At 43.6% G+C, this 23768-nt stretch overlaps 1 long non-coding RNA gene across 1 annotated transcript in view; it reads left to right on the top strand.

Annotated features, from left to right (window-relative positions):
* Positions 1–23385, top strand: part of LOC134729040 (uncharacterized) — a 94416-nt gene extending 71031 nt beyond the window's left edge. Inside the window, exon 3 of the long non-coding RNA XR_010109883.1 lies at positions 23268–23385. This is a non-coding gene — a long non-coding RNA (uncharacterized LOC134729040). The remainder of the gene's footprint in view (positions 1–23267) is intronic.
* Positions 23386–23768: the final 383 nt, after the last annotated feature.

The raw sequence follows: 23768 nt of genomic DNA, 5'->3' as shown, positions 1-23768 counted from the left end.
GGATATAAAATTTATAGAAAATATATCTCCAAATATAATGCACTTTAAATATAAAGTGTACTTATAAATATAATATTATATGTAAATATATAGCAAATAAAAATATTTTAAATTTATGTCCTGATATAAAATATATTTTATTTATATACTGTATATTTCATTTATAGATAGTATATGAATTTGTTAAGACTATAAAGAGCATAAATAAAAGGAAAATAATTTATCAAAAAACAAATATGTATTATAATATGTGAAAAATGCTTGGGCACACCTACATCAGATGTTGCTGTTTCTCTGGTGGTTATCCCCAGCTTTATTTAGATTTCCACTTACATTTCTTTTTCCCTATCAATGCTTAAAGTGTATAAAAATTTATATCTTTCCCCTGAATGAGAAGAAACTCTTAATATGTACCATTGTTAGTCTATCTCCTCCAAAACTCATATTGAAATTTAATCCTTAATGTGGCAGTATTGAGAGGTGGGGCTGCTAAGAGGTGATCGGATCATGAGGTTTCTGGCTCCATGAATGGATTAATGGTTAATGGATTAATGGGTTATCACTGGTGTGGAACTGGTGGCTTCTTAAGAGGAAGAGAGACCTGAGCTAACATGGTAGCTCACTCGGCCCCCTTGCCACGTAATACTCTGCACTGCCTCAAGACTCTATAAAGAGTTCCCACTAGCAAGAAGGGTCTCGCCAGATGCGATCCCTCTAACCTTGGACTTCTCAGCCTCCAGAACGGTAGGAAATAAATTCCTTTTCTTTATAAATTACCCAGTTTCAGGTACTCTGTTAAAAACAACAGAAAACAGACTAAGACGGTATGATTTTTGGTCTCATCTTCCTTCACCCTCCTTCCTGGCACGTTACTATTCTCTGGAGCTCTAAGACTGGTCTGCTATAGATATTTTTGGTGGGTGGGGAGGTGGAAGGGAGAATCATTCCTCATGCTTTTTTGTTCTTTGGTACTGTGGCAAAATCAAATGTGCAGTAATTTCATCTGTTTTTTGTTTTTGTTTTAAGAGACAGGATCTTGCTCTGTCAACTAGACTGGAGTGCAGTGGCGTGATCGTAGCTCATTGTAGCCTTGAACTCCTGGGCTCAAGTGATCCTCCCGCCTCAGCCTCCCAAGTTGCTGGGGTTATAGGTGTGAATCACTGCACCCAGCTTATTTCTGTTTTTAAATTGACTTTCCTAATATTTATTTTATCTGTTTATTTAAAAATTATTCTCAAAGTATACAGCTCAGTGGTTTTTAATATATATATTTTAATATATTCACGAGGTTGTGAAACCATCACCACTATCTAATTCCAGAACATTTTCACCATGCTGCAAAAGAAACCCCATACCTGTTAGTAGTTACTACCCACCTACTCCCATTGATCCCTGACAATCACTAATCTACTGTTTGTCTCTATGAATTTGCCTGTTCTGGACATTTCATATAAATGGAGTCATATACTATGTGGCCTTTTGTGACTAGTTCCTTACACTTAGCATAGTATTTTCAAGATCGCCTCATGTTGTATCATGCAACAGTACTTTACTTCTTTTTAGTTCCTAATATCTTGTTGCTTCTTTCTGGATTAGTTTCCCTTCTTGAAGTGTATCCCCCAAGAATTCTTTCAAAGGGGCATGAAACTGTGGCATAAATTTCCCTTAGACTCAGTATGATTAAAAACATCTTCATTTTGCACTCACATTTAAGTAAAAGATTGGCTGAATGTAAATGTTTAGGTTCAAAGTTCCTTATCTTCACTATTTTGAAGACGTTCCTCCACTGCTGTCAAGAATTCTCATAGCAATCCGATTCTTGCTCCTTTTAAGGTGACTGTTTCTTCCCTCTGTCAGCCTTTGCAATTTTCTCTTTAGGACTGATATTCTTACATTTCACTGTGTAGTATCTAATTTTGTTTTTCCCCACCCTTTTTGATCTTGTTTAACACTGGATGAGACCGTTTCCTCTGAAGCATTCAACCTTTCTCTAATTCTGAAAATTATTTCTTCAAGTATTTTTCTCCCTGTTCACTTTTTTTCTTTCCTTTGAGGACTCTGATTGTGCAGAGAGTGACAGCTTTACTTCTGTTTTCCATACTGCTTAGCTTTTCTCACATTCTTTCCTTTCCTGATGCTTTCTTTGGGAGTTCTCTGACTTGATATTCCAGCTCACTACATCTTTCTGCATCTGTATCCATTCTGATATTTAATCTACCAGCAAATCTTTTACTTGGAAAATTATACATTTCTGTGTACACTATTTCTAATAGTTTTATCTTCATAGTCACTTGTGCCTCTCGCAGGTATCCAATGTCCTCCCATTTATGTTGGAGGCTATTAATTGTGCTCGTTTAAAATTCTTATTCTGTCTTTCCCATTACTTTTGCTTCCTCTGGAGCAGGGTTTTGCTGTTTTTCTCGGTGAACTCATCTTTTATTGTGTTGGGACTCTCAACGGCATTGGCTCCAGTGTTTGCCTTTAGTGGGAGACAGTAGAAAGCCTTGCTTGTGCTTTTCCGGCTCCTTTCGGTTTGGGGAGTGGGGCTCCCTCTACAGTTGAACAGACCCTCATTGCATACTTGTTCCACTACTTTCTATTTTCCCTACTTTCTGCATCATCCACCCCTGCAGGGAACTACCCAGGACTTCTGTCTCAGGAAAGGTGGTTGTAGGTGGTGGCAGGGAGAAGATGCTCAGACTCCTGCCAGCCTGCCTGTGTCTCTGCCATGTTTCCTATTCCAGCAGGTGCTGATGTTGCCCTTATGTTACCTCTCCAGCCCCACTTGCCCTAGGCTCTGGGCTAGTGTTCCTGTACAAGGGGATCTCCCCAGGCAGATCCAACGGAGGGAAACGGGAACAACAGGAGAGAAGGAGTCCAGTGGCTCCGACTGCCTTCCACTCTAGACCACACTGTACCATGTTAGTTGCTGAGTTTGGCTCTGCGGTCCTCCAGACTCGGCCTCCCACCTCTTCTGGAGTGTCTCCAGGTTAGGGTCACTGGAGGGAGTCAGCATCCCATGCTACCTCGCTATTTTCCAGTCCCGATATATTATCATTTATCTTTCCAAACATGAAAGAAATAGTCATCTGACTTAAACCAAAGCTCTTCCAACATTTGATTGGTAGGGCCTTCAGAGTAAACTGTGAAAGCCATGGTATCTTAAGTGTACTTGAATAGCTTTTAGATATAAAAAGAGTCAGTTTCAAAACACAATCAATGGTCTGATTAATATTTCATCTTATCAGAAGCCAAGACACTGAGCCCAACTAGTAAGTCTGCTTTCAGTCAGATAGGATTCAGTTGCTTGGTGTTTGACCTTCAACTTCCAAATATAGAAAATGGAAAAGTGCTTATGAGGACATCCGTACAATCGTCAACCCTGATTTCAAAGGCAACCCATTAATATAACTATTGGAGAGGGTGTTTTTTGGTGGAGGAGAAAAAATTTAAATCATTTCTTCATTCAAATAATATTTATTGAGCATCTGTACTGTGCCAGAACCTATGCTAATATCTTCATAAGATGTTCTTTTATGTGAGGGATACTCAGAATTGAAAAGTATAAACTGATCACGTGTTTCATGATAATGACGATACAGTGTGAAGAAAGAGTCTCGTTGTTTCTTGTTCTATTAAAACTCTAGTCCCAAATAGAATTTAGACTATGTTATCCATGAAACTGTAGTTTGGTAGTACTTCATGGTTCTAGAAACACTGTATTGGAGGGAGAGCTATTTCTTTTTTTTTTTTTTTTTTTTTTTTTGAGACAGGGTCTCCCTCTGTCACCCAGGCTGGAGTGCGGTGGTGCCATTTCAGCTCACTGCAACCTCCACCTCCCGGGTTCAAATGATTCTCCTGCCTCAGCCTCCTGAGTAGCTGGGATTACAGGCGTGCGCCACCACACGCGGCTAATTTTTGTATTTTTAGTAGAGACGGGGTTTCATTATGTTGGTCAGGCTGGTCTCGAACTCCTGACCTCGTGATCTGCCCGCCTCGGCCTCCCAAAGTGCTGAGATTACAGGTGTGAGCCACTGTGCCCATACAGGGATAGCTAGGCTATCCCCTTCAGACTTTGGTATAGAAGAAAGTGCCATCCGGCCTGCAGGTACAGGGAGCTGAGAGAAGAGAATTAGCAGAAGGCGCTCCTGGGCAAATCCCTGGGGTAGGTTCTATGGCCTATAGTTGCAGCACAATACATTATCTGGAGTGCTAGTTAACATGCAGATTCTGGAACCCTTCCAAGAGATACCCAACTAATGTCTCTGGGGTTAGGGACCCAGACATCTGAAAAGTTCAGGGCCTTGGCTATGTGTGGGCCTTTCCCGTGCACCTAGGTTGAGCTAGGTAGGGCCTGCCCATGTGAGGAAAAAAAGAAAGGAGGGGGCCCAAGGGATGGGTAGCATTGGAGGAGCACAGCAGCCATGATAGATCATGAGAGCATGTTCAGAAGACAGCCAGCATCCTAAATCCTGAGAAATAAGATTATGCATCAAGAGAAATGCATGAGGTGATCCAGTCATTGCCAGGGTGGGTTATAGAAAAAGGAATCCAAGGATGAGGTGTGGGATGTGTGAGGAGGGTGATTTGTGAACTGAGATCCACAACACCGGGCCACAGTAGGACTTAGCTTCTAATTAGAGCCTTGTGTCTGTTGTCAGGGCATGAAGACTCCTTCTAGATTCAGCTGGTGGCTGGAGAGATTTTGCACAGTCCTAAGGGGAAGTCCTAAGGCATACTCATCCATCTACCCACTCATTGATTTATTCATGTATTCAACAGCTAGATGTGGCGTATTCATTACTCAACACCTATTAAGGGGTCCCCTACGCACCAGGCACTGTGTCAATGTCGAGACTGTGCAAGGTCACGTAAAGTTTCATCTTTATCCTAAAAGCAAATGGAAGCCACTGAATGCTTTTACGAAGAGATGTAACACAATCAGATGGCACGTGGAAAGGCCGCTCTGCCACAGTGGAAGGGATGGCCATGGCCACAGGCAGGCAAGCTGGGAGGCTGTCACAGGTTCGGCATGAAGGTGATGGCTTGGACAGGGGTGGTGCAGAAGGTACGGAAAACAGATTGACGTGAGAGATACTGATGTGCTAAACTTGAACGGGTAGGACATAATGCTGGATTGAATATGGGAGAAGGGAGGGTTTGAGAGAGAGGGAGATGCCAGAAATTACTCCTGGATTACTGGTTTGAACCACTAGATGGATGATGGTGCTATTCATTGCAAGAGGAAACCCTGAAAGGAGACAGGTTATGAATTGGGGTGCTCAGAGTCAAGCCATTTCCTCTCGTTAGTCCTGCTCTCCTATTGCAATCATAGACCACTTTGACTACCTCCGTGGGCTCCTAATGGGCCACTTTTGTTACCTCCACAGAGCATCGACTCATTGCTCAGAACCTTGCTCTAGGAAAGTTTGCTTTGTAAAAAAAAAATTTTTAAATATATTTAGGAACTACAAGTGCAGGTTTCTTACCTGCTCATATAGTGTCGTAGTGAAGTCTCGGCTCCTAGTGCACCCATCACCCGAAGAGTGAGTGTTGTACCCAATAGTAGTTTTTCAGCTCTCAGCCCTTCCCACCCTCCCACTCTGCTGCCTTTTGTAGGAGAAGAATGTTTTCTAAACAAGTTGGTGAACACAATGGGAAAGGCATTAGGTAAAATAACCGGAAGGGGATCTGAAAGTCCTACCGCAGCAACAGTGGGTAGGGAAGAACCTGGATGGGTTAGTCTTGGCAATTCTTCAATATGGCTACTGAGCCACTAGCGTCAATCTTTCTGGCTTTCATAAGATTTTCCCACCACCCAGCCCCACAGAGTCTGTTCCACACATCTATCAGTGCCACCTGTTTTGGTGGTCCTTTCCTTTAGTTTTTTTCTGACTCCTTTGGAGCTTATGAACAGAAAAATGTCGAAAAGGCAGGCCAAAGACATTACTCAGCCAGACAGTGATACTTATTGAGCCAACTGTGTAAAAAACACTCCACTAGTGTTTTATTTGTTATTTGTTATTTGTCTGTTTGTTTGTTTTTAAGCAGGGTCTCACTCTATTGCCCAGACTGCAGTGCAGTGGTAAACCGGCTCAACTTCCCTGGCTCAGGTGATCCTCCCACCTCAGTCTCCTGAGTAACTGGGACTACAGGTGTGCACCACCATGCTGGGCTAATTTTTGTATTTTTTGTAGAGACGGGGTTTTACGGTGGTGCCCAGGCTGGTGTCGAACTCCTGGGCTCAAGCATCCACCTGCCTCAGCCTCCCAAAGTGCTGGGACTACAGGCATGAGCCACTGTGCCCAACCTCTACCAGGGATTTGAAGAGGTAAAAAAGAAATGGCTCCCAAGAAAAGAGAAGGTAGAAGCAAAACATCTGGGTAGTTCACAAACTGTACAACAAACTCCTGAAAAACAGAAGAAGGCATGGTTGATTTTTCAGGAGGTTCCATGTACAGAAGCTGGGATCTCAGCATAGGGAGGCAACTGAGCTCCCAGCTTTGCTGTTTTAGAAGGGAGGGCTGGCAGACACTTGAAGCTCTTGGGGGTGCTGATGCTAGGATTTTACAGACTTTGACCACATCGCTTCCTCTCACATTTTCACTGGAAAGGACAATGAAAACTCCCTACAGGGCAGGTCAGCTGCTGATGTAAATTACCAAAGTTATAACGACATCTTCGTGGAAAACATCCCTTTTTTATGTGTAATTTCAACGAAAATGAAATTCATTCCCTCTGTCTAGTGGGTGAGTTGATCACAGAGAACTATTTAGGTAAAGCAGAAAATGTTCATAGAATGTTGCAGTGTAAATTATGAGGATAAGAGCTTTCCTTCACTCTAGGACTCATAATAAAAGAGCTGATCCACGTTTGGGGTCTAATGACCCCTGAGATTTTTTTTTAAACAATGTCATCAAACTCACTAGGGCCCAATTGTGGGAAACTGAGGTAGGGGCTTGAATACCATTTCCTGGCCATGTACTGCATACCTGAGTCAGGCACTGCAGGAGCTTCATAGACACTATTCACTTAATTGTCACAACAACTCTATTAACTAAGTACTGTATCCCCAGTTTTACAGAAAAAAAAAAATTTCAAAGAGTCAAAGGCATTGGCCACACAGCCAGTGCAGGACAGAACCAGATCCAAGAGTTCTGCCAGATTCCATTGTCCGTGATATTGTGTTGTCTCCTCTTCCCAGTTCCCTTTCCACCCTTTTGATCTTTTCCACTTGGAGAGAACTAATCTTCCTGAACCGTATGAGCCACATCAAGAAGTTCCTGCTGAAGCCTCAGCATCACCTGACACTTGTTGGCCATCTAAATTCTCAGGTCCTGCCCCAGAACTTCTGTTTGAGTCTGTTTGGGCTGCCATAATACAGTACCATAGGCTGGGTGGCTTTTAAACAACAGACATTTATTTCTCTCAGTTCTGGAGCCTGGGAAGTCCCAGAGCAGGCACTGTGTCTGGTGAGGGCCCACTTCCTGGTTCATACATGGCACCTTCTTGCTGTGTCCTCACATGGTGGGATCGGCAAGGGAGCTCTCCAGAATCTCTTTGATAAGGGCGCTGATCCCATTCATGAAGATAGAGCTTTGGTAGTCACCAAAGTCTCCACCTTCTAATAGCATCACACTGAGGGTCAGGAATTCAACAAGCATTTGGTTGCAGCAACCACTGAAGATGAAACTCTGGGGTTGAGTCCAGCAATCTGTGTTGTAACAAGCCCTCCAGGTGATTTGTAGGAAATGGGAGACTTAGAGGGATTCCTTGGGGATCTTTACTAGGACATGTCCAAGAAATACTCTGGAGTAATTCAGGGAAGTAACCAAGAACTCTTCAGGGCTCAACTATCCATGAGTGGCAGATCACTTCCTGGGGGACTGCTAGGGGTTCTTTGTGTTTACATGAGTTGAGGAGCTGGGCTGGAGGGAGCGACCACCTGGGACCGGCTGTGCCTGCAATCTTTGCCTGCACATAGGAAAACCTCCTGCGGTTTTCATTTCGTAAGGACTCTAGCAGCCCTGGTTCTCTCCAGGTATTATAAAATAGGCCAACATAGTTTACCCTCACCATTGCAGGGCAGTCCAAGCTCAGCTTTTCTTGTCACGTTTCCCACCTTGTCTGAGTCCTCTTCCTGGCAGGGAGGCTGGCACTGTGGAGGAGAGCGAGCTGCTCTGGGAGAAGCTCCTCCAGGCATTGGCTGGTGGTGGGAGGCCTCCTATTTGAAGCTGCTGGTGTTGCCATACCTGGGGAAGATGTACACTTGGTGAGAAGCAGGTAGGGAGCCAAAGATGGTAAGCTGGAGAGAAGACTCCGAACGGACCCCCAAACAGGAGAAAGTGCAGCTGTCCAAGGGTGATCTGAACACCAGAGGGCTGAGAGCAGGGAAGTAGCAAATGCCTGGGCTGAGTGTTATGGTCCAGGAGCTGCACATCAGAATTATCTGGATAAAATGATAGGTGTTAGAGCCCTTCTACGGGTTACTGAATAGGAAACTCCAGAGTTGGGGTTACTGAATAGCAAACTCCAGAGTTGGGGGCCAAAGAATCCATTACAAACATTTTTTAAGAGACAGGGTGTATCTCTGTCACCCAGGGTGGAGTGTAGTGGTGTGATCATAGCTCACTGCAGCCTTGACCTCCTGGGCTCAAGTGACCCTCCTGCCGCAGGCCTCCCTATAGCTAGGACTCCAGGAGCACACAACCATGCCTGGCTAATTAAAAAAAACTTTTTTTCTAGAGAAAGGGTTGTGCTGGGACTCCAGGCCCACTGCATCCAGCCAGAATCCATTTTCTTTTTCTTTTTTCTTTCTTTTTTTTTTTTTTTTTGGATGGAGTTTTCTCTTGTTGCCCAGGCTGGAGTGCAGTGGCACTGCACTCGGCTCACTGCAACCTCTGCCTCCTGGGTTCAAGCGATTGTCCTGCCTCAGCCTCCTGAGTAGCTGGGATTACAGGCATGCACCACCACACCTGGCTAATTTTTGTATTTTTAGTAGAGACAGGGTTTCACCATGTTGGTCAGGCTGATCTCGAACTCCTGACCTTGTGATCTGCCTGCCTCAGCTTCCCAAAGTGCTGGAATTACAGGCGTTAGCCACCATGCCTGGCCCAGAATCCATTTTCTAAGAAGCTCCTCGGCTTGCTGATTCTGATGTGGCTGGCCAAGCCATGATCCTGGGATTTAGAAACCATTGCTGCTTTCTATAATACTACATGAGCCCACTTGGTATAAAGGCCAGAAATAGGGTGGGTCACCTGGGATTTGTGTGCACTTTTGGTTTCAGATTCAACTTTTCAATTAGTTAGTACATTTGGTGTGGCTGTTTTAACAGAGATGGAAAGCAGTGGGTTAGACCAGATAGTAGATTTATTTCTCTTTTATATGAACGTCTGAGGTGGTAGGGCATCCAGGGTGGCACACTGGCCCTGCTCTACAGGGTTATCCCAGAGGCCCAGGCTCCTTCTCTGTTGCCACCTGCCATCCCTTGAGATGCTGTCCCCATCCAATAAAACTGGCTCACAAACACCACATCCGGGTTCCAGCCCAGATGAGGGGAAAAGAAAGCGCAGTGAGCAGCTTCCTTGGACCGAAGTAATCCAGAAGTGGCAGGTGTCTCTTTCACTCACATCTCATTGGTTGCAATCTCCTCATATGGCACATCTGTTGCCAGGAAGATTGGGGAAATAAAACGCTTAGCTTGGTCACCGTTGCCCCACTAAATTTGGGAAGTTTGATTATTAAAGGGAAAATAGATATTGAGGGTTAATCCGATGTCTTTCCAAGTGGCTTCGAGTCACTACACCCCACTACACCAAGCTAACATTTTCTATCATTATGGCCCATTCTTATCCATCCCTTGAATGCCAGTCTCCTCTGTTTACATTTTATGGCCCTAGACATCATGGAGGTTGTGACAGGGTCTGTAGCTGCCACACCGGAGGTCATATTTCAAGCTGCCCAGGGCTATGCTTCCTGGGTGGAGTGGAAGGGTGAGGGTGGGTATATTAGTCTGTTTTCATCCTGCTGACAAGGACATACCTAAGACTGGGCAGTTTACAAAGAAAAGAGGTTTAATGGAGAACTCAGAGTTCCATGTGGCTGGGGAAGCCTCACAATCATGGCGGAAGGCAAGGAGGAGCAAGTCACATCTTACATGGATGGCGGCAGGTAAAGAGAGCTTGTGCAACTCCTTTTTTGTTTTTTGTTTTTTGGTTTTTTTTTAGACAGAGTTTCGCTCTGTCACCAGGCTGGAGTGCAGAGGCGATATCTCGGCTCACTGCAACCTCTGCCTCCCAGGTTCAAGCAATTCTCCTGCCTCAGCCTCCTGAGTAACTGGGACCACAGGCGTGCACCACCACGCCCAGCTAATTTTCATATTTTTAGTAGACATGGGGTTTCACCATGTTGGCCAGGATGGTCTTGATCTCCTGACCTTGTGATCTGCCCACCTTGGCCTCCCAAAGTGTTGGGATTACAGATGTGAGCCACCGCACCCAGCCAGAACTCCTCTTTTTAAAACCATCAGGTCTCATGAGACTTATTCACTACCATGAGAACACCACAGGAAAGACTTGCCTCCATGATTCAATTACCTCCCACTGTGTCCCTCCCACGACCCATGGGAATTCAAGATGAGATTTTGGTGGGGACACAGCCAAACTCACTATCAGAAAAAGAGAGCTTGTGCAGGGGAACTCCTCTTTTTAAAACCATCAGATCTCATGAGACTTATTCACTATCATGAGAATAGCACAGGAAAGACTGGCCTCCATGATTCAATTACCTCCCACTGGGTCCCTCCCACAACACTTGGGAATTCAAGATGAGATTTGGGTGGGGACACAGCCAACCCATATCTGTGAGGTTAAGGGGTCAATAAATGGCAGTGGGTTCAGTGGTCCTGGCCTCACTCCTAGCACCTGCTCACACATCAATTTAAGGTAGTTCTCTGGATTCTTAAACTAGGGATTCCCAGTTCTGTTTGTTCGTTAACTCTCATTGAATCAGTACACATTCACCTACAGCTCTCACATCATAAACATCTGTGTTGCCACAGAATAAAATGCAATATTTAGCCTATGGCATCTTACCCATCATATATTCGTACCCAACAAAAATTCTTAAATGTAATGGGAAAATCACTCAACAAAATGTTATAGATTGTGGGCTATGAGCCAAGAAGTGTTTATGGTTTGATTTCTAGCATCTGACACAACATAGGCATACAAGAAATATTCTTTGAATGAGCAAGCGATTGACTGTGAGGATGTGGAGATGAAGCAAACTGAATGAGAGTTCGTCATTCAGTGGGAAAAATGCACGTGCAGGCAAGACCTCATAATACCACTCAGGGACACTTCAGGCTCCCTGTTCATCTTTCATGTCTCAGTGTTGGAGCATCGCCCCATCACTGGGTCAGTCTGCTCACCTCCCTGCAGGTGTGTTTTTGAATTAGCACATTCAACAACACCACTGTTGACATTTTGGATCTGTCGATTCTTTCCTGGGGTTGAGGGGAAGAGGCCTGTCTTGTGCATTGTAGGATGTGTAGCAGCAGCCCTGGCCTTGACCCGCCAGATGCCAGTAGCACCCCTCTTCCAGTTGTCACAACCATACATGTCTGCAGACATTACCAGATGTTCCCTGAGGGCCAAAATTGTCTTCTTTTGAGAACCACTGGGTAGACCCATTACACATCTCTTTTACAAGGTGTGCCACAGATGCCGACCAAGGACTTGTGCAAATACTTAAGGACGAGTCATAGCTTTGCTCTCAGGGATACTGGCTGTTCCCACAGGCCCCCAGCTCATGCAGGGGAGTGGATTTCTGTCTTGGTGAAAATATACATCTTATTCTTAAAGTTTCACAACAGGATGACAACATTGCCTCCCTCACATCTGGTTTTAGGGCACATGGTTCTCATTCTAACCTATAACACCAAATCTTTGCATCAAGTCAGTGGTTAAAAATTTATTCAAGAATTAATGAAATCCAGAAACTGGCTGGGCGCGGTGGCTCACGCCTGTAATCCCAGCACTTTGGGAGGCCGAGGCTGGCGGATCACAAGATCAGGAGATCGAGACCATCCTGGCTAACACGGTGAAACCTTGTCTCTACTAAAAATACAAAAAAGTAGCCGGGCATGGTGGCAGGTGCCTGTAGTCCCAGCTACTCAGGAGGCTGAGGCAGGAGAATGGCATGAACCCGGGAGGCGGAGCTTGCAGTGAGCCGAGATCGCGCCACTACACTCCAGCCTGGAAAAAGAAAAGAAATCCAGAAACTGTCAGGGTTCACTATGAACATCTGAGATTTGAGAGGCAGGTTAATCATTCTTGTTTACATCCCTGTGCACATTGCTAGGTACAAACTTTACTGTGCAACAGAAACATTTGGGGAGTTTGTATAAATGCATGTTTTGATCCCATTTCTAGAGATTCCGATTCAGTGGATTTAGGGTGGTGCTCAGGAAGCTACGCTGTCTGAAAAGCTCTTTTAAGTAATCCGTAGGCTACACTTTGAAAAGTGATATTTATTTCTCCAAGTATTATTTCTAGATGAAATTAGACAACCAGAAAGAAAAACTCTCTTGAAATCTAGTAATGTTAAGTCCTTACATTTTATTCCTTTTCAAAATGTTTCTGACGATTATAGAAACTTTGCATTTCCATTCAAATCACCTTGTCAGTTCCTACAAAAATATCTTACTATTGTCTAGTCACTGTCTATTTCATTGATTGATTTTAATTATCTGCATAGCACTTAAGTACTTTTAAATTATCACTGATCTCCTCCCACTAGAAGATAAGCTTCATGAGGGCAGAGGAATTATCATTTCTTTTTTTCTTCACTATATCTCCAGCTCCCTGAGTAATGCCTTTCACATATTAGGTTCTCTATACATATTTATTTTATTATATTTTTATTTATTCATTTATTATTATTTTTTTGAGGCAGTGTCTCGCTCTGTTGCCCAGGCTGGAGTGCAGTGGTGCGATCTCGGCTCACTGCAAACTCCACCTCCCGGGTTCAAGTGATTCTCCAGCCTCAGCCTCCCGAGTAGCTGGGACTATAGGCACATGCCACCACGCCCGGCTAATTTTTTATATTTTTATATACGGGGTTTCACCATGTTAGCCAGGATGGTCTTGATCTCCTGACCTTGTGATCCGCCCGCCTCGGCCTCCCAAAGTGCTGGGATTACAGGCATGAGCCACCACGACATATTTATTGAATAAATGAAAAAATAAAAATAAATAAGAGATACCAAATTGTGTACTCAAGTCCAGTTTAAGGGTATTTTACTGGACAGTAACATCTAACTTTCTATTAATCACTGTATTTTATTAGCCAGAACACCTATCTGGTTAAACAGTTACTTTGTTTCTAACAAATAGGAAAATAATTCATGGCTAAATGATGGCCGTGTCTTGTTCCACGGTGGCTGCTTCTCATTAACCTTCATAATATGCAGATCTGCTGTTGAAACGGATGGGTTTCAGGTGATTTGATCAGCCTAATGAAGTGTAGAGCAAGCATTTTGTAAAGGGGCACAACAGTCAAGACTCCCTCTGGCAGGAAGGCAGACTCACTGGAGATGGCAGTGAGGCACCCAAGACCTGTGCTTTCATTTATCTCTCAAACTCACTATTCCTTTCCCTCTTTTTCTCTAGCACTGTTTCTTGACTCATGCCTAGAACTCCACAGCTTTAAAATAAGTATCAGGACTCCTAGTTGCAGGTGAATGAAATCCCAACTCAAATGACTGGAGAAAGATGGGAATGCAGAGTTGAGAGAGGGGAGGGTTGATATCTGGTCTGGTGGGGTGTGGCGCTCACATGGTCTAAGAATACTGCTCACATTTCCCCTGGGTCAGCTTAGTTCTGGGGAAGTACTCTTTTCACGGTGGCAAGTGGATGTTGGTATCTATGGCCTTACCGACTCTCACCTTCTCAGGATGCCCACAGAAATAATTTCCCTTCCCCAACAGTTCCAATAAAAACCTTGGAATTGGGCCAGGCATGGTGGCTCACACCTATAATCCCACTGCTTTGGGAGGCCAAGGCAGGAGGATCTCTTGAGGCCAGGACTTGGAGACCAGCCTGGCAACATACTGTGACCCCATCACTACGAAATAAAAAAGAAATTAGCCAGGTGTGGTGGTGCACGCTTGTAGTCTCAGCTACTTGGGAGGCCAAGACAGGAGGATTGCTTAACCCAGGAGTCTGAGGCTGCAGTGAGTTATGATTGTGCCACTGCACTCCAGCCTAGGCAATGGAGCAAGACTCTGTCTCAAAAAATAAATAAATAAATAAATAAAGGCTTTGAATTGAGTCACATTTGTTCTAATTATCCTGGCCTGGATAGCTTGACCACCCAGATGTCACTGTGGCCACTGCACCTGGTGCTCTGCAGGAACAGCCTAGGTCTCACATCCACTTCTTGGGCCAGGAATGAGGCTAGCCCCACAAAACCCTGGTGGATCGAGTGTGAGAAGATGGGTAGATACGGGGCAGGAAAAACCGCAAATGTCCACTTGAGCAGTAAAAGGGGGCCACGGTTGATGCCTTTCAAAGGTGAGGCCTGAGAGGGGTGCTCCTTGCAAATCTGCCAGTGCTGTGTCTTTCCACATGCTGAGTCCTGGCTCATTGGAGCCCTTGGGAAGTTCCTGTTGGGCATCTCAGGTGCATGTTGCCCTCTTAGCTCCAGACCTTCGGTTTTGATGGTGCTCTTCCATTTGTACCCTTGCCGTGCATAATACTGTGATATAATGAAAAAGATATATTTGTTTTTTGTCCCCAGTTCCTGGCGCAGAGTTCCTAAAACCTTGGAATTTCCATTGTGTTAGGGGTAAGAGGAGCATCTTTTGTTACTCATAACAAGTCCCTTTCAACCACACCTTAGTTTATGTTAATGAGGTGACCTCTATGAAACCCCTAAGGATGAAGGCTGGTTTCCAGGGGAACCGTGTGATTAGAGGTTGAAGCTTTTATCCCCGCCACCCAGGAAAAGGAAAGGAGCTAGAGATTGACTTAATCAACAAGGGCCAAAGATTTTATCAATCAATCATGCTTACATAATGAAGGTAATGGAACCTCTATAAAAACCCTAAACAATGGGGTTTGGAGAGCTTCTGGGTTGGTGAACCCATGGAATTGCTGAGAGGAAAGTGTGCCCAGAGAGGGCATGAAAGTTCTGTGCCCTTTTTCCTATCCCTTGCCCAATGCATCTCCCCCATTTGGCTATTCTTGAGTTGTATCCTTTATAATAAACTAGTAAACATAAGTAAATATTTCCCTGAGTTTTGTCAACCATTCTAGCAAATTATCAAACCCAAGGAGGGGAATCAGGGCAACAGCTGATTTACAGCCTGTCAGTCAGAAGTTTGGGAGGCCAAGACCAGATGGGGTTAGTGACTGGCCTCTGCTGTGGGGATACATATTTGTGGCGTACATATATTTTTAAATGTATGATGAAGTTATCAACTACAATCACCCTGTTGTGCAGTCAGATAGTTTGTCTTATTGTGGGACTGAGTCCTTAACCTAAGGGGTCGATGCTAACTCCAGGAAGTTAGCATCAGAATTGAGTTAAACTGTAACACATGCAGTGTTCACCAAGAATTGAAGAATTGGTGGGTGTGGGATAACCCTTCTCCCTTTGGTGTCAGAAGTGTGAGTGTAGTGATAACAGAGTGGCCCTCGGGTGCCACTTCACTGTGACCCTCGGGTACCCCCCTGTTCTCATTTCCAACTCTGACTTTAATAGCCACCCCCACTCAGGCAACATCCCACAAGTTGTCCACACGCTATCCCCGACCATATGCCTAGAGTCTCAAATGTGACAACCCAGCACTTCTGCTGACAGAGTAGAATGTATGAAATCTGGATATGGATGGCTAATGGGTACATTAAAAAATAGAATTAATAAGACATGCTGCTCTTTGATTGTACAACACAGTTACTATCGTCCATAATAACTTAATTGTACATTCTAAAATAACTGAAAGAGTATAATTAGATTGTTTGTAACACAAAGGATAAGTACGTGAAGAGATGAATGCCCCATTTTCCATGATGTGATTCCTACTATATGTCCACAAAATTTTTTGAAAACTAAAAAGAAAGAAACTGAACATGATTCTGCTGGAATCCAAATGTCATCCACTGGATTCATAAAACACCACCGCACATCTCTACATAGAAAAACAAGGACAAGGCCAAGAGTTGGAGATTCAGGAACTCTACCCACCCCATCCCCTTCCCTTTGGGTTCAGTGTAGGCACATCCTGTCTCTCAAGGGCCATAATGAAAGTGTTGTCTCTGGCCATGACCTTCCATTATTTTTAAGTAGCTGTGGCTGAACAAAAGACAAATAAAAACTTTCTCTGCTTGACATTAAAAAAATTACTGGCATGTCATATGGTAATTCATTAAAGAATTCTCATTCATCAAAACAATTCATTTTTGTTTGAAGAGGCTGAATAAGCAGTTTCTCGCTGATTTCACTGTGAGTCTCTCCGGCCACATGAGTCTCTGGTTCATATGCAGTAATTTTATTCTCAAATATTAAGAGCTTTGGGAGGGCATATGTGGAATATTTTAAATCAAATGGTGCTATTTTACTTAGACACCTCCATATAAGCTCATTTCCCTCTTTATGTTTTTTTCTTTTAAATTCTAACACCTAGAACTTGCATTCAGTCACTTTTTTAAAGATGGGAAAATACACACCAAATGGATTGATTTGAATCTGCTATTGAACTGTGTATAGGAAAATGGTCTCAGGGTAATTTTAAAAGTTTTTTTTTTATAATATCCTAACGTAGGGGGAATTATTCCAGAGTTTCCTGGATTTCTGAGCATAATTAACCCTTTGTAAGTATGTGCTTTTCAAAGTCCCTCATGATAAAGAAAACCCAGTTCATTTTTTATGGTAGTTTTGTTTCCGCACCACAGAAAGATAGCTTTTGGATTTCCCCAAAATTTTTTTCTCAGAAATCTTTTTTTTTTTTTTTTTTTGAGACGGAGTTTCGCTCTTGTTGCCCAGGCTGGAGTGCAATGGCATGATCTGGGCTCACCACAACCTCCGCCTCCCGGGTTCAAGTGATTCTCCTGCCTCAGCCTCCCTAGTAGCTGGGATTATAGGCATCTGCCACCATGCCCAGCTAATTTTTTGTATTTTTAGTAGAGACGGGGTTTCACCATGTCGCCGAGGCTGGTCTTGAACTCCAGACCTCAGGTGATCCACCAGCCTCGGCCTCCCAAAGTGCTGGGATTGCAGGCATGAGCCACCATTCCCGGCCTCAGAAATCTTTAGTCAGGATGGTTTTCCAATATCTAACTTGTGTTATTCATTTAATAGATTTTATCTTTTAAAAGACTCTTTTCCTTTTTTTAGCCTTTCACCTTCTTCTTCCATGAGCCCAGTTTCCTTGGTGAAATCTGAAATCTTAATGCCTGTCCCTCTGACCTCTCCTTATTTTCTTTCTTCTCCTCCATAGAACAAAGACTGTAAACTCAAAATGCTGAGGTCAGATAGGGTATTTTAAATGAGTAAATAGGTTGGGAATGACAGAAAGGAAGCAAAGAGTATATGGGAACTCTGGAAACCAGAGATACTAGACTAAGGAGAAGGTTGCCACCATTTAGCGCCAGCTAAGAGTCCCCATAAGAGATGATCAGCGGCAAGATTGCCAGAAGGTACACTTCCAAGAGAAACCAGAGATCTAGGTTTTAGTGTGAAATGTTGCAGTTTTAGAAATAGTCAATTATTTAAAATTTTTAAGACCCAAAGCCTGTACATGTCCCACAGCCACTAGAAATTCTTTTACTCATGATTGCTCCATGCTTTCACTAAAGTTACTTCCATTAAAATCTGATTAGGCCATACTCTTTTTTTTATTTTTTTATTTTTGAGACAGAGTCTTGCTCTGTTGCCCAGGCTAGAGTGCAATAGCGCCATCTCAGCTCACTGCAACCTCTGCCTCCGGGGTTCAAGCGATTCTCCTGCCTCAGCCTCTCAAGTAGCTGGGCCCACAGGCGTGCGCCACCAGGCCCAGCTAATTTTTGTATTTTTAGTAGAGACGGGGTTTCACCATGTTGGCCAGGATGGTCTCGATCTCTTCACCTCGTGATTCGCACGCCTCGGCCTCCCAAAGTGCTGGGATTACAGGCGTGAGCCACCGCGCCCAGCCTAGGCCATACTAATTCTTACTCTTCCCCTCACCTCCTTAGTAGTTGGGCCAGAGTTTTACAAGTTGCAGTAGTAACCTGGTAAGCATCTAATGACGAGAGTCCTGCTTCTCCCCTGCTGGTTATTTCAGGCATTGGGACCAGAGCTCTTCCTAGGAAAGAGTGAATTGGGACCAATTTCTCTTGGTGGAGCTTTGCCACTGGCCTGTGGACAGAGACTGAGGAGATAGTTGGTGGTCAGGAAAGAGATGGTTCTGCCCTTCAAAGAACCACCTGGATTCCATGCTCCATCTGTCCACTTCCCCTTCTAATCACTTGGTACTTTTCCCTCCGCCCTTGTTAATCCAGCACCACTGCCACCATTGTCAACACCAGGAGAGGCTAGATACAGGCTCATCCCGTGTACCCCATGTTACCCCCACACAGCACACACACATAGACACACACAGACATATACACATCCACACAAAGACTCACATACACACATAGACAAACACATATCCAGACATAGAGACACATTCACATACAAACAGAGACACATTCACACATATGGTGACACACACATCCACACACAGAAACATACATTCACTTACACACATATACACACAGACACACATAGACACACATCTGCATACATTCACACACACAGACACATAGATACACGCATCCACACACAGACACACAGGGAGACACGCACACATCCACACGCAAAAATATACACATCCACATCCAGACGACACACACACACACACATACACACACAGAACTGTCATGCCCTGATTTGTTTTCTTCTCAGCTGCTCTTGATGTTCATTTTTATTTGATTTAACCACAAAAAATGTGGTGTGTCTGGGATTTCCAATGCTGTGAACAGGACTGAAGAAGTGTCATGTGCTCAGTTAGATCATCCTCCAATTGGTCCACAAGTGTGTGTAATCGGGAGTTAATAGTACTGAATTACACCTTGCTTTTTGATAGTACTTAAGTTTTTAAAACATTTTTGCAGTTATCATTTTATTTTAAATTTTACAAATAAACCCTGTGGCTCCAGTAGTGAAATATTGTCCCTTTTTTAACAGATTTGAAGACTTGTCAGTAAGGCTCAGAGGTTTGCTTGATGACACTGGGTGATCAGACATATGAGCGTCTCCAAAGACATCTGGACATCAATTTTTTTTTTTCAGACGGAGTCTTGCTCTGTCACCCAGGCTGGAGTGCAGTGGTGCGATCTTGGCTCACTGCAACCTCCACCTCCCAGGTTCAAGCAATTCTCTGCCTCAGCCTCCCGAGTAGCTGGGACTAAAGGTGCATGCCACTATGCCCGGCTAATTTTTGTATTTTTAGTAGAGATGGGGTTTCACCATCTTGGCCAGGCTGGTCTTGAACTCCTGACTTCGTGATCCACCTGCCTCGGCCTCCCAAAGTGCTGGGATTACAGGCATGAGCCACTGCGCCTGGCCACATCAAATATTAAAGTATGACAAGGGCTGACATGGATTTTCACTGAATTGTGTGTGTGGTTTTATTTTTCCTATGATTTTATTTTATTTTTTAACAAAAGTGATTCGTTACCAATGGTAACTACACAGGTGATTGAATATTTATAGTGTAGTTGACTATGGTGTCCCAGTTTTTGGTTTTGTTAATTTGATCACTGTATTTATGATGCCACTCAGCCAATTAGTAGGAGATCAAAGACCAGTTTTCATTTTCTGACTATGATGATCTGTTTGGTTTTTTCTAATTAGATTGGGTCAAGCAGTTCAGAAAGAAGGGTGAATGTAGAGTTTTCATGCAATGTTCTTGTTTGTGTATACCTTGCTAAAAAATTTTAAAGCATTACCCTACTAACTTATTGCAAACTTATGATCTAGCAAACTCTTCTTTGGGGGAAGCTATATCAATTGGGAATTTTCTGTCTACAAAAACCTGAAAACCCAACTGACTATAACTGTAAAAAAAAATAGTATCTCTCCCAACAGCCAAACTTGGAAGAATTTTAACAACAAAATAAGTAGTATTGGATTGCAACATAAAGTATAAAATAAATATCCATGAATCCATACTGACATAAATAAATGATTGCATAAATAAGTCAATAAATCGGGGAGAAAAGACAAATCCTTGCAGAAGAATTCCAAATAATTTATGTAAATACACTGCCCTCAAGGAGGCGGACCACGCTTCCCGCTCCTTCAGGGTGGGCTGCCCATAGTGACTTCTATCTCAAGAATACAGTATAGAGAGGGGTGGGAGGAAGAGTAAATTGATAGTGGAGAAACCTCACAAACACTACCCCAGGCAGGAGGTCAAGGTCAGTATCAGCAGTGATAAATCATGTTGAAAGTGTGTACCCTTGATATGTGATGAAAATGGCACTTTACCTCTGGGGTCTTCCTCCTCCAAACCCCATAACCCCGGTATAATTGTGAGAGAAACATCAGACAAATCCCAATAGAGAGGTATCCTACAAAATACATCACCATTACTCCTCAAACTGTCAAGGTAAATCTGAGAAGCTATCGCAACCCAGAGTAGCCTAAGGTATCATGACAACTAAATGTAATGTGGTGTTCTGGGTGGGATCCTGGAATGGAACGTTAGGCAAAGCTAAGGATATCTGAATACACTCTGGGCCTTAGTTAGTAATAATATATCCAGTATATTGGTACATTTGTTAATTGTAACAAATGTACCATACTAATGCAAGATGTTAACAATAGGGAATCTGGGTGAGGGATACATGGGAACTTGCTATACATCTTCTCGATTTTTCTGTATATCTAAAACTGTTCTTAAAAAAAAGTGAATTTTTTTTTTTTTTTTGAGACAAGATCCCACTCTGTCACCCAGGCTGGAGTGCAGTGGCAGGATCATGGCTCACTGTAGCCTTGAACTCCTGGGCTCAAGCGATCCTCCCACCTCAGCCTCTTGAGAAGTTGGGACTACAGGTGTGCATCACCACGTCTGGCTAATTTTTTAATTTTTAAAATGTTTTGTAGAGGTGAGGTCTTGCTATGTTGCCCGGGCTGGTCTCGAACTCCTGGGCTCAAGCAATCCTTCTACCTCAGCCTCCCAAAGTGCTGGGGTTACAGGTGTGAACCACCATGCCCAGACAAATGTAGTTTTAAAAAAGTCTTATCTTACCTAAAAGAGAGGACTCACAGGACATGGCCAGAGTCAGTTGATTAAGCAGAGAAGCAATCCTGGAAGCTCAGGTGCTTTCCGCCTGCCTGCTCTGCTCACCTGATGTGGGCTGATCTCAGTTAGTGGGTCTCATGGTTGTAACAGAACCACTGCACTTACCAGGACACAGGCAGGCACAACAACATCCGACAGGAGGCAGAAACCATTTTTCATTATGTTTCTTTGTAAGTGTGGAGGTCCTTCCCCTAGAAGGCCCCAGGAGGTCTCCCCTCGAGACCGCTGGATAGAACCGGTGCTGTATCTGCTCCTGAACCATCACTGACAAGGGAATAAGATGACCCCAGCATCTGACAGGAACAGGACTTCCCTTGGGTCTCATAGTGGGGACATCTGAACCAACTGGGCTCTTCCAGCCCCTAAGAAGGGGCTGAGGAACTGGCCACGCTGCTGTGCAAGCTGAAGCAAAGCAAATGACCTTCCTACTTGGAAGGGTTGTGGTTGTATCTGCTTCCCCAGGTTGGACACACCACTCTAGTCCCTGTTAAACCCCATCCTCTTTGTGTGTCCATTTCTCTAACTTGTGTGAGTCTTTTTGAAGGTTAATGCTTGGATATTCTATATTAAGCTGCGGGCATATTCTTTTTCTCTTTTCTTTCCAGTGGTTGCCTAATGGCTTCACTGTAACTCTTCCCATCTCTCAACATGAATAGAGAAAGCTGCTTGGCTCAGTTCCCTGCTTTGGGTTAGTTTGGAGGCACTTATTTGCAGTGCTCTCATATCTGTGCTCTATTTTCAGGGCTCATATGGAGCTCTGCTAAGGAAAGTCATTTCCCCCCTGCTTTTCATCAGAAAAATGTAGATGACAAGTGCCTATATAACAGACCCTTCATCAGAGTCCTAAACATTTTTCCAGTGCCCCGGCCCTATTATGCTACTGCATTCTGTCACTCTCACTCTCTCTAAATGGTAATATATGTTATTAAGACGCTAGATTTTCTACTTGCAGTAATGTGGTTTCTAATAGGTTATGGAATAATTTTTGTAAATAATTATGATCAGTAATCTGGGTCCCACAGTCTTGTTTTCAGAGGCAAGAGAGGAGAAAATCCTTCAAAATAAAATAGGTAAACCTTTTATATCTTCAAGTGAGAATAAACATTGACAGTAACCACAGTTGCTTTCTTTCCTAAAACCAAGAAAAGGAAAAAAAAAAGAACGAAAAAAGAAAGAAAGAAAAACAAGTGAGAATAAGAGTGAACTAAATATCTAGATTCTACAAATGTACTTGTCAGAGAGTGGTGAGTCCTATGGTAAAATAAATCCAACAGGTTTGGAAGCCTGGCTACACTCCTGAGAAGGGGTATATCAAGGAGACTTTGTTCAAGAAGCAAAACCAAACAAAAACAGAGGAAGAGACTTAAAACCACATTATTTCCTGGGGAAGAGTGTAAGCTGAATTGGGGGAAGGAATATGGACTCAAGACAACCCCTGGGGGAAAATTGGTGCTTCCTCCCAGCCCCCACACTGCTTACTTCTTCCCTTTATCTGCCAATGTAGATAATAAGCCAACAATAAAACAAGCAAAGAAACCGCTATCTAATGATCATTTCAGAGCCTTCTATGCCTCTTTTTCTCACCCAAATCTCTAGAGAGGCGATGGTGTGGACATGAGTTTTATAATAGCTGATGAACTTGTTCTGGGAGGAGTGTATGTGTGCAAGTGTGTGTGTGTGTGTGTGTGTGTGTGTGTTGTGCTTGTGCACACATTCATGCATGCATATGTGTGTGTGCATGTGTGTCTGTGTGTGTGGCTGAAGAGAGGAGAGAGAGACACACAGAGAGAAACTATGGGGGCACCTGTACTTGTCTGATTTGAAAGGATAATGTTTTGAGCCAAAGTGATTTAATCTCTACCTCATCTAGAAGCTGCTTTAGAACCACAGAAGCCTGGATCATCTCTACAAAGGGTGCAAGATGAAGGTGTTAGGACAACTTAAAGAGACGGGAGGTGCTAGGAATCGGCAGGTGCCTGATTGCCAAGGTGAGTCTTGAGAATCCTGCTCTCCCCTCAGTCTCTCCCAAGTATTGTTCTTCAGATGCTCCCTAAGGCCCTTCTTGTATGGAAATGTGTCTCAGATCTATCACCTGGTGTAAGACAGTTAGTGCCAGGGGGCAGGTCTAAGTGTGCCTACTCTGAAATGGACTTTGGGAATTAGATCATCCACAATCCCCTGGCATAGTTAGTGGGCAGTTATTAACATTTTCGCCAGTGATGAATTGAGGTGTCCTCAGGTGCTTGAGTTTAGGGTATGGAGGAGAATAGTAATGAAAAGTACAGTGACATCAGATAGCTCTTTCTGAGTGACACCAATACACTGGAGAAAGACAATGAAAGGCTGCGAGTGAATAATCACTAATTTAAGG

The sequence above is a fragment of the Pan paniscus genome, chromosome 1, assembly GCF_029289425.2.
Source record: "Pan paniscus chromosome 1, NHGRI_mPanPan1-v2.0_pri, whole genome shotgun sequence".
Taxonomy (NCBI): domain Eukaryota; kingdom Metazoa; phylum Chordata; class Mammalia; order Primates; family Hominidae; genus Pan; species Pan paniscus.
Note: the sequence above shows the minus strand (reverse complement) of the source record. Positions and strands in the feature narration are given on the sequence as shown.